The sequence below is a fragment of the Pelobates fuscus genome, chromosome 1, assembly GCF_036172605.1.
Source record: "Pelobates fuscus isolate aPelFus1 chromosome 1, aPelFus1.pri, whole genome shotgun sequence".
Classification (NCBI taxonomy): domain Eukaryota; kingdom Metazoa; phylum Chordata; class Amphibia; order Anura; family Pelobatidae; genus Pelobates; species Pelobates fuscus.
Window position 1 is genome coordinate 399,544,619 of NC_086317.1, and position 11,271 is coordinate 399,555,889.

An 11,271-nucleotide genomic window follows, 5' to 3' on the forward strand; every position below is an offset into this window, starting at 1 on the left:
GAGGAGTAAGAGCAGGAGGAAGGAGTAGGAGGAGTAGAGGAGAAGTAGGAGGAAAGAGGAGAAGGTAGAGTAGAGGGAGGAGTAGGAGGAGGAGTAGAGGAGAAGTAGGAGGAGAGAGGAGAAGGTGGAGTAGAGGGAGGAGTAGGAGGAGAAAGTGGAAGACTGTAGGTGAAGGGGAGGGATCGGTGGAAGGAGTAAGCGGGGGTGGGCAGGTAAGGGAGCAGACAGGTGATGTAGCAATGGAGGATACATCACTAGTACCCAGCCATATTTCTACATCTAAGAATACATCTAAGAACTGGATCACAGTGCAGGGCACATATCAATGTGGGAGGTGTGTAGCGTGCATTTTCATTGCCAAAGGATCCAAGACAATCACAGATTCAGCTGACACTACCACAATCCCCATAAAGCAGTTTTTTAACTGCAATACGTCCGGCATGGTTTATCTACTAACATGTAAATGTGGCAAAGATCGAAAAGATCCAGATGGGTAGGAGGGGAGGAGATTTGGACCAGGCCCTCAAAAGAAGGGAATGCTACTGGATCCACAAATTGGACACCTTATCACCAAAAGGACTCAATGAGGGGTTTACCTTTACTCCCTTCATTGGGTGAGTGATTCAAGGTAATCCGTGTAAATATGTAAATATATAAGAGTTTGTCTACCTGGGATTCACTACTTTTTTACTTGACACCAGTAATACAAGAGGGATATATTATTTACATAATGCTAACATAAATTGTGACACATCGCGACACCACCCTAGGGTACATAGATTATAGAGGCTATGATGGGGATCCATATATAGTAGTGACTATCTTTTTGATAAGAAGGCAAGGGTAAAATAAGAGTGCAATAATATTAGGCACTGCCCAGGGCTCTATTACTATTTGGTGATACCATCCCCTTTAATAATATCCATTGTACATATATAGCACTGTATCTTTGTAAACTGGACTGACTGTACATATGTATCCCTGTAATAAGGCAATTTCCATTACTTTATGCTTTAGAAACACATCATGTCTTTCAGTGACAATAAATAAGCATATGGTTGTTCCTCAGGATCTATTTAATACATTGCGTCCATAAAACATATGTATAGATACATTGTATACAATAAAGCCGTCTGCAATCCCTGGTATTTCCCAGCCATCACATCTGGACTCAAGTCACTACCGAAATATGCGCTCGCGCTAACACACACCCCCATGATGACGTGGAAGGGCGGAGCTAAGAGACCTGGACCACTCACCGAAATTTTGGCGCGAAATGCTAATGGGATGTGCCCTGCGATTGGATACCTGTCGAAGGTAACAGGATATTTAACCAAGTCAGCGGCAGTGTCACTTTTACCTTTGAGAAAGGCGCTTGCATAGCGCCGAAACGTGTGTTAGGTTATGCTTTTAACTTGATCACTGGCACTTTGTGTGTTCACTTGGTGGGGGGAGCTAGATGAGATTTATAGGAGTTGATGCATTATCAGTTTGGAGCTATTAGTATCTAACTGTCAGTACTGTTGGGACAGCTGTGCTCAGCCTACTCTGTAACACTGTTAGCAGCTACTTTTGAACGGTGGTGGCAACAATAGTATCCATGGTTAACATAATTGTAACTTGCCTTGAAGCTATGCTACAGAAATGCTAGGAGTGATCTATCGTGGTTAGACATACATCCTAGATATTATTCCTGCTATGCAAGCCTTCAGTTAGCAAGCAGTAATAGACTACAAGTTGCAAGCTACAGTGCTAGCAATAATAGTATCCGTGGTTACCATAATTGCAACCTGCCTTGAAGCTACGCTACAGAAACGCTTGGAGTGTTCTACCTTGGTTAGACATACCTCTTAGACCTAATTATGGTTATGTAAGCCTTCAGTTAGTAAGCAGCAATAGACTACAGGTTCAAAGCTGCTCTGGGGAATATAGCCCCTTTCTAGACAGCACGTCTTTGATATCCTGTTTAACCTACTATCTACTACCTGTTTTTAAGGCGACGCTACAGGTTTTTTTGTCGAGTAACCTATCCGAGGTAGATATCACGTTCCAATGCTATTTCTGTTAAAGCAAGCTTTCATCATTCCTTAGTAAGCAGCTATACTATACAGGGTACAAGCATTTTTTTGAGCAATTAGCCTCCCTCTTTAGGCAGTAGGTCTTGGATATCTTGTTCATAATTTACTATCTTAAGAAACAGCAGTATACCATATAGGACTTTGATGTTCCGGTGTATATGACTGATACTTTGTTTATGACTTTTATGTCTATAACGAGATATCATTTATAACCTTATATCAGACTAAGTAATTGCTCTATCTACAAATGATATTATTTAGCCTTATTCCATATAGCGTTCCTAATCCCAACTATTACTAGTAGGCACAGTTCACGCCTCACATAGATTATATGGAGATTCAAAGGAACCTTTAGCTGTATGGTTATAAGGATTTAACTGCTCACTCCTATCTCATATATACACTACTATCTCCCCAACATTTATTTATTATTTTCTTTATTAGATGTGTTAGTATCTTTTATAAGTTTCCTTTATTCTTCTTCTGGGGAACATATATATACCCTATAATAAAGGTGTTTTTTATTTTTGTCCAGCAAGGGTAGACTAACAGAATCTATCTTGGTGCTCCTGAGCCTATTTGGGCTCGTGACCACCTCCAGTTCCCATATTTTGCTATATATTCAAAGGGTTAACCCCTACATTAGATTCTGTGGACACACTATAGATCCCATTTATTGGGAATCTTACCACTTTATACTTACTGCAGTAACCTTTACCTCGTTTTTGTTTGTTTTTTGGCTACATTTTATTTTGCCTTTTTTTTTTTTATATGTTGGTTTCTCTACTTGTCAAGCATATTGCCAGTTTGTTAAAGGACCACTCTAGTGCCAGGAAAGCATACTTGTTTTCCTGGCACTAGAGTGCCCTGAGGGTGCCCCCACCCTCAGGGACCCCCTCCCGCCCGGCTCTGGAAAGGGGTAAAAACTTACCTTTTTCCAGTGCTGGGCGGGGAGCTCTCCTCCTCCTCTCCGCCTCCGTTCCTCCCCGTCGGCTGAATGCGCACGCGCGGCAAGAGCTGCGCACGCATTCAGCCGGTCACATAGGAAAGCATTCATAATGCTTTCCTATGGACGCTTGCGTGCTCTCACTGTGATTTTCACAGTGAGAATCACGCAAGCGCCTCTAGCAGCTGTCAGTGAGACAGCCACTAGAGAATTAGGGGGAAGGCTTAACTAATTGATAAACATAGCAGTTTCTCTGAAACTGCTATGTTTATAAAACAATTAGTTAACCCTAGCTGGCCCTGGCACCAGACCACTTCATTAAGCTGAAGTGGTCTGGGTGCCTAGAGTGGTCCTTTAATGCATGTAGAGTGTGTAGAACTGATAAAAGAGACCACAGATGTATTTCCTAAAGCATTTCCTGAAAGCTTAGGAGACTCATGTTTAATATTCATAGTAGATACTAAGTAATATATTGTATACTAAGCTAGTTAATAAAAAAAAACTTCAGATGGTGAAAAAATCACTACTGTACCAGATTACCAATATGTTATTTTATTAAAAAATATATTGTAACAAGAAAATATAAAGTTTTAGCACATTTGCACATATTTCTGTCTCTGAATGCCTTAGGTGCACAGTAAGTAGTAAGGCAGAGAATAGAGACTAATACAATGTCCCCAGCATCGGATATTTCTGCAGGCATATTCACATATGTAATTCAATGCACGAGTAGTCACATGGAAGGTAGAGGTCGATTAGCAGTGCACTGATTGCTCCAGTTCTGTACAACATTTACCAGAACATTGCAATGTGCAACTATCACGTTGTTACCATCAGTGGTGTATCCTGGTTTTGTGCTGCCCTAGGCAGGACAAAACTCAGGCGCCCCCCCCCGCGTGCCACCCCCTCCCAACCTTTACCCCGCCCCGCATTCTAAATACACACACACACATTCACTGACAGATACGCATACACTCGCTAACAGAAACACACACACACTAACAGACACACTCACACTCAGTAACAGACACGCACTAACAGACACACACTAACAGACACACACTAACAGACACACACACTAACAGACACACACTCAGTCACTAGCAGACACACACACTCACTAACATACACACACACACACAGTCAGGCACACACACTCACAGGCAAACACACTAACAGACACACACACTAACAGACATACTAACAGACACACACACACACTAACAGACACACACACACACACTAACAGACACACACACACACACACTAACAGACACACACACACACTAACAGACACACACACACACACTAACAGACACACACACATACTAACAGACACACACACACACACACACACTCACTAACAGACACACACACACACACACACTAACAGACACACACACACACACTCACACTAACAGACACACACACTCACACTCACTAACAGACACACACACACTCACTAACAGACACACATTCACTAACAGACACACATTCACTAACAGACACACACACACACACACACACTCACACTCACTAACAGACACACACTCACTCACTAACAGACACACACACACTCACACTAACAGACACACTCACACACACTCACACTCACATTAACACTTTTTTTTTTTTACTTTAACCCCCCCCCCCCCCCCAGCCTCCTTACCTTTGGGAATGCTGGGGGGTGGGGGGGTCATCTTTTTTCCCTGGTGGTCCAGTGGCTGCTGGGCGGTCGGGCGGCGCTGGCGGGCGGCTGGCGAGGGAGCACTTCCTCTGAGCTGTCTGCTCAGCTCCCTCGCGCGCCGCACAGTGAGGCTGGGAGGCAGAGCCGGAATATGACGTCATATTCCGGCTCCCAGCCTCACTGTGCGGCGCGCGAGGGAGCTGAGCAGACAGCTCAGAGGAAGTGCTCCCTCGCCAGCCGCCCACCAGCGCCGCCCGACCGCCCAGCATGTCTTGTTAGCCGCGAGGCTAACAAGACATTTGCCTTGGGCATTTGGGGGGTGGCTTTTTTTGCCGCCCCCTGGAAAATGCCGCCCAAGGCAAGTGCCTTGTTTGCCTCGCGGCTAATACGCCCCTGGTTACCATACAGCAGGCCCATCTCAAACTGTTTCACAGGCTCTAAATAACTGAGTTTTGGGTCCTTAATACCTGGGTATAAATAATTAAATGCGTTCAAAAGACTCTCAAAGCACAAATTCAATTAAAAGTTTAGGTCAAAATGTATGAAATATGTCCCATGTAGCTAAATGTTAATTATAGTTACACTAAAGCTAGTATAATCTACAATTTTTAACATGTCTAGAATGTTACTTTACTAATTCCTGACAATTCACAGTTTAGTAAGTAACCTTGTGTTAGCTGTGATGAAATGAAAACTGAATTGCAACATTCAGTCTTAAATAGCTGTCATTGAGCTGAAGAATTATGACCAAATCATCTCTTTTTTCCCTAAGTTTTGCAAACAGGTTTTCAATTCACCACAATTCAATGTTTAGTAAACAAATATATATGTATTATTTTATGTTTGATAGATTAATTATATAACTGAAAGTGTCTGTAAGAGTAGTAGCAAATCATAGGTCCCCTTCTATTTTCTCTTTATAGGTCTCTCCTCCAGCTTCACTCCCACCTTATTTGATTACTATTTCCTGTACTAATGTGTTTTATACCCCACCTCCTATAGACCGTAAGCTCGTTTGAGCAGGGTCCTCTTCAACCTATCGTTCCTGTAAGTTTTCTTGTAATACAACCCCCCTCTCATAATATTGTAAAGTGCTATGGAATCTGTTGGTGCTATATAAATGGCAATAATAATAATAATAATAATAATAATAATATGTGCCAAATCAATCATAAGCATTAATGGCTCATATAGCTGTATCCCTATATTGGTGGTTATATATAGCTGTATCCCTATATTGTTTGTTATATATAGTTGTATCCATATATTGCTTTTTATATAGTTATATCCCTATATTGTTGGTTATACATGTTATGGGCCATACCTAATGCACATCTGAAACTATTATAAATGTCCTTTGTAAATTTGGTTCTATTCAAACTATTAACTAAATGACTATTTAATGTCAAAATGACAGGAAGTGAATATTGAATGGTGAACTGGTGAAGAGGGGAGTGAGCAAACTGCTGATGGAAAATACACAAACACCACAAGTACAGATGAGGGGAAAGACATTACGAAGTGTAGAATAATGAATTCAATAAAACGAGATAATGGGTGTATGGACTGAAATAATAAACAGGGAAGGGGAATAAGAATATGGGAGATTGTGTTGTTTATAGAGTAAAACATGAAGCAATGCAGGGCTGGGAAGAGGGAGTAAAGGTTTAAAATATGCTTTCACCAAAGCAACACCACTATATATATATATATATATATATATATATATATATATATATATATAAAAACACTATCTCTCTCTTTCTCTCTCCCTCTCTCTCTCCCATTCCTTGAACACTCATTTGCAAACCACATTCAATAGCTACACTTTTAATTCTGTTCATTCTATCATTCTAGCAATATGCATGATTCTATTTTTTGTATGGCTGACTTACAACACCAAACCTACATCTCTAGAATGACATTCTCTTCAGCACACGATATCCGAGTGTTAAAATGATAACATGATTACATTGCTCATTGAATATTGTATATGACACCCTCCGATACACATCAGTGGGCCCTGGCTAGGACACCAGCACTTTGTAAATCCCAAGATATAAGCAGAGCGGCTAAGATGATCGGTCCACATGGCCCATGTTGTATGATGTCTTATCTTCTCGAAGGATAAACCTGACGCAGGAACCCCATACTGAATGGCAGCCATGCTCATGCGCTGATCTAAACACCAGCAGCAGGGTATTTTCAAGAAGCCATGCAAGCAATGCGAAAATCAGGCTGTCACCCTGTGATTCAAGTCTGTTGTGCGTGAATATTATACAAATCTAAAATAAAATGACTACTGATCCTTAGCATTTCAGACGTTCTCTGCATAGAATCCTTCAAATAAGCTCAGTCCTGATGTTGCTCTAAATGTATCATTCCCTTTATGTATCTAGTTGTCAGCCCACCCCAGTGCTAGCAAGCACACAGCATCAGGGAGCACACAAAGCAACACTGTAGGTACACAATGGCCTTACGTTATTAACCCAGCGACTGTCTCTTTAAATCTAAATGTAAACCATTGAACTGACCCACAAACCTCAGTATCACTGCTAATACTATAATCCGTGAAAACAGCACTAGTTTCAAGTCTAATATTCAAGCGCTGGAAATAAGGTGAACTACGCCCAAAATGTTATAGCCATTAAAGTCCATGAAGAGATGTAGATCATATTCTTCCACTACATATGACATGAGCTTTTTTTTTCATCAAATATTATCATAATTGGCATGTGCCAGGGCTTACCTTGAATCCTGTCAGCAACGCTTTCCAGTGAAGAGAAAAATAAGACGTGTACCTTGAATCAGAGCATCAACCCCTATGTGGATATCTGCATTCTCTGTGCAGACAGCATAGCCTTTATTGTGCCTTGCAGACGGCTGCCCCTTGTGGCAAAAAATGATTACAGGATTTGTTCGACTGTTTATTTAAGAAAGTGGGGAATCTAGGATTTCACATTTAAGTCCGGAATTGTCGAATTGAAAGCATAGTTTAGTTAGAGACTTTTTCAAGTTTTTGCTGGTCTGACCTTTAAATTTGAAATGCTTTTTTTTTAATTCAGTTTTGAATTGAATCACCTTGAAGACTTTAGTAATTACACCTGACAGGATTGAGAAGGCTGTAAGTACCTCAGTTATAACAAAAATTTAAATTGTACAGTGTACATTTTGGGACATCTTCCCCTCTCCTCCAAAACACCAGCCTCCACCTCATTCCTTCTAAATTCTAGAAGTCTTTCTACAAGGTCATTAGATGAACTGAAAATTGAAAGTGAATTCAAAGAGAATTTCACATTTAAGGTCAGAACAGTTGAACTGATAGCTGCCTTAGAGGATTTTTGGCCATTTAGACCTTAAATTTCAAATTCACTTTAAATTCACCTTGAATCCTCACTTAATGAATACCCTGCTGCACCCTATAGACTGGTATATGCACTTGCAGGCAGCCTATTGAACCCTGTCACTAGGCTATGTAATGTTATGTATTGTATTAGCTGTTTTGGCATTTTTAAATTAATTCTTTGCTGTTATTAACCCTTTTAAGTGTTATATGATAGACTTTCTCTTCCCTTCCTGTGGTCTGACATATTAATGTAAAAGTTGGCATATACTGTTGCTGATATACAGTAGGTGTGAGAAGCAAAGATAAATTAAAATGGCCAAATGCCCTGCTTATAGAGAGACCTCTAGTTTTTGTAATGCAGCTTCCTATTTATGCCACTATAGTGCAGTCATATAGCTGTATGTGGACATAATTCTTTTTAAAACAAGGCACAGCACCGACCCATCACCAAGGGATTTCGATGCTGAAATCGGGTCAGTGACTAAAGGTTTTTTAAAGGGAGGCGGGGAAAGGTGGGACTATAGCATAAAGAATACAGATTTGCATTCCTAACACTATAGAATCCCTTTAAGCTTCCCCTCTTCCTTTTTGCGTTGTTAGTATCCACCTATGAGCTTGCATCTATAAAGCTGTATTTTTGTCATGATACTTACCCACTCAACGCCACTGATTCGGGCTTCCTTGCAGGTCATACATGTCGAATGCACCATTTGGTCTTACGGTCTGCCTCCACATAGCAATTCAGATGCAGTGCACTTGAATGGTGAGTCCTTAAACCCCTTAAGGACACATGACATGTGTGACATGTCATGATTCCCTTTTATTCCAGAAGTTTGGTCCTTAAGGGGTTAAGTGCTGAACGTTTGCGGAATGTCATTACAGTTCGGAATTGATCTTGTCGCCCAGTCAACCTCGTTTCAGCACTTTTTGTAGTCGCAAGGGTGATGTGGACCAATCAGAGTCATACCTGCCGTAGTAACTTATTAGTGCATTCAAGAAGAGAGAGTTGTAGGCATGCAGGCCTCAATACATACATATATGCAGATAAGACACAAATATACATCTTGTATAGATCCAGATATATTGTCAGATTTGAAATAGCTGTGGACATTTTTTCCAGAGACGCATTATAATTATATTATGGTATCATGAGATGCAGAACATTCCCCATTAGTAACTTTTGTCCGTGCCTTCCTGTGTTACTATAAGATATCCCGTGCTGTTTGTCAAGTTCAATCCTTCCCATCTCTTATCATAGAAATAAGGCCTGCGAGAGAGGACAGCTTAGACAGAAAGAAAAAGTATATAAGTAGACGAAGAGAAAAAGAGGAAAGAGAGTCCCCCGCAAGCCCTCTGTGTCTCCTATCTGTTCAAGCATTCAAAACCTGAAATTTGTACTAAAATATGAAACAGTAGATGTATCACAACAAAGCAGAAGTTATACAATGGTTATTGTGAAAATTATGAAACAGTTATTACATATTACACAGGTAATTTGCTATGCAATCCAGCTAAGCTTTTCTAACAGTAGTTGAGGAACAAGTAAACTACAGTAACTAAAATGTTACTCCCAGCTCCTAACGTTTTTATGTATTTTGTATATAACTCTGTGTTGTACAGTGTACATTATAAGCTGCAAGCATTAATTTGTCTGGTTGCTAAACTGAAAAAGAAATTGTCAACAGTTTTCTATATGACCTGTAAAAATAAGGATGTGTACACTGTTTTTCCATTGAAGTTGTGATATGATTTTAATTGCCGCAAAGTTAACTGTTAATTGGGCTTTGTGAATGTTTTGTTATGGTTTACGCCACTTCTAGAAACTGTATGCTGCTATGCATGAGCCTGATGGAGTAGCTAGCGTTAGTGCCATTCGCAAGAAAGAGGCATCTTTAAAAGAGCAGATCTTAGAACATGAAAGCATTGGCATGCTGAGAGATGCCACTGCCTGACAGAGCAATTCAGCAGAAGCCAGAGGAGGTAATGGCAACTGAGTGACTTATTCTTATTCAAACTGGGAGTTTGCAGACAAATTGCTAAGTTACAGCAAAGTAGCTGTGTTGGAAAAATTATTTCATGTAAAACTTGCATTTTTTTTAGTTTACTGCTAAATGAATAACATATATGATAATTCCAATAATTCAGATTTAAAAGCAAGCCAGATTGCAACTACACTCTCCTGTCTCTCCCCTGAAACTTGTACTGAAGTTGCTACAGTATTTTCATTCTTCCCCCCCCGTCCCCCGAAATCTGTCTATTTCTTTCACATAGAAATGGTATTCACAAAAGCAAGAGCTGATAGGCATGTAGGCCACATGCTGTACAAACCGATCAGTAAAACAGATAGCTACAGTGTACAAGAGCTCATTCTCCTGAGCAGCCCACCAACAACAGCCATCCCTCAACTCAAACCTGCCATAAAGTGACAGTCAGTTTGGAAACATGATGCACCGAGTGCACCCCAGCAGTAGCATAAGTTTTCCTTTACTATACTAGTTAGGCTAATATTAATATTAGGAGGGAGTGTCAATCCTTCCCTGCACTGGTCATGAGAATAAGAATGACGACAGAGAGCAGCGTAAATAAAGATAATTTAGGGAGAAATGAGAAGAAAATAAACAAGAGGGAATACTACAGCACTGCTTCTATAGAGGGAAAAGGACATCTCTAACGGCATACACCCCTTTATACTCGGGTGGCCATTACAGGAATTATGACCGGACATTCCCACCATATATGCTCCATCGTGCCTCTATCGGACTGACATCTCCAGCAGGTGGGCCACTGGAAAGGAAATATCTTATGAAGAATGGTCGGCGTCCTATACCAGAGCGATAGTATCTTATAGTTAATTTCCTGGTACTGTGAGCTTATGGAGCTCTTGTGTTGCCACAACAGCACCCTATCCCACTGTGTAGCCGAAAAAGATTTGCCAATTAGTTCTTCCCATTGCCTTTGGAACTTATTGTTCACAAGGCTGTTTCCCACCAGGAGGTATTGGTAAAGCTTCAAGACCACTCTCTCTAGTACTGAACCCCGCAAGCAGAGCTCCTCAAACCACGCGAGGCTCCTGTGCAGTTTATCCCTCTGTGGTAGCGTATAGATATAGTTCTGTAATTGAATATACCGGAGAGTGATCAAGGAGGTTCACAGCTTCCCCTCCAGTAATACATCCAGCGCAAGGAGTTGACCATCCCGTAGCGCCCGGTAAATA

At 40.8% G+C, this 11,271-nt stretch overlaps 1 protein-coding gene across 2 annotated transcripts in view; it reads right to left on the reverse strand.

Moving 5' to 3' along the window:
• The window catches only part of B4GALNT1 (beta-1,4-N-acetyl-galactosaminyltransferase 1), a 152,143-nt gene extending 144,576 nt beyond the window's left edge, over positions 1 to 7,567 (reverse strand). For both annotated transcript variants that reach the window (XM_063427659.1, XM_063427650.1), the window contains exon 1: positions 7,461 to 7,567. The gene's annotated coding sequence lies outside the window, so the exon portion shown is untranslated. The remainder of the gene's footprint in view (positions 1 to 7,460) is intronic.
• Positions 7,568 to 11,271: the final 3,704 nt, after the last annotated feature.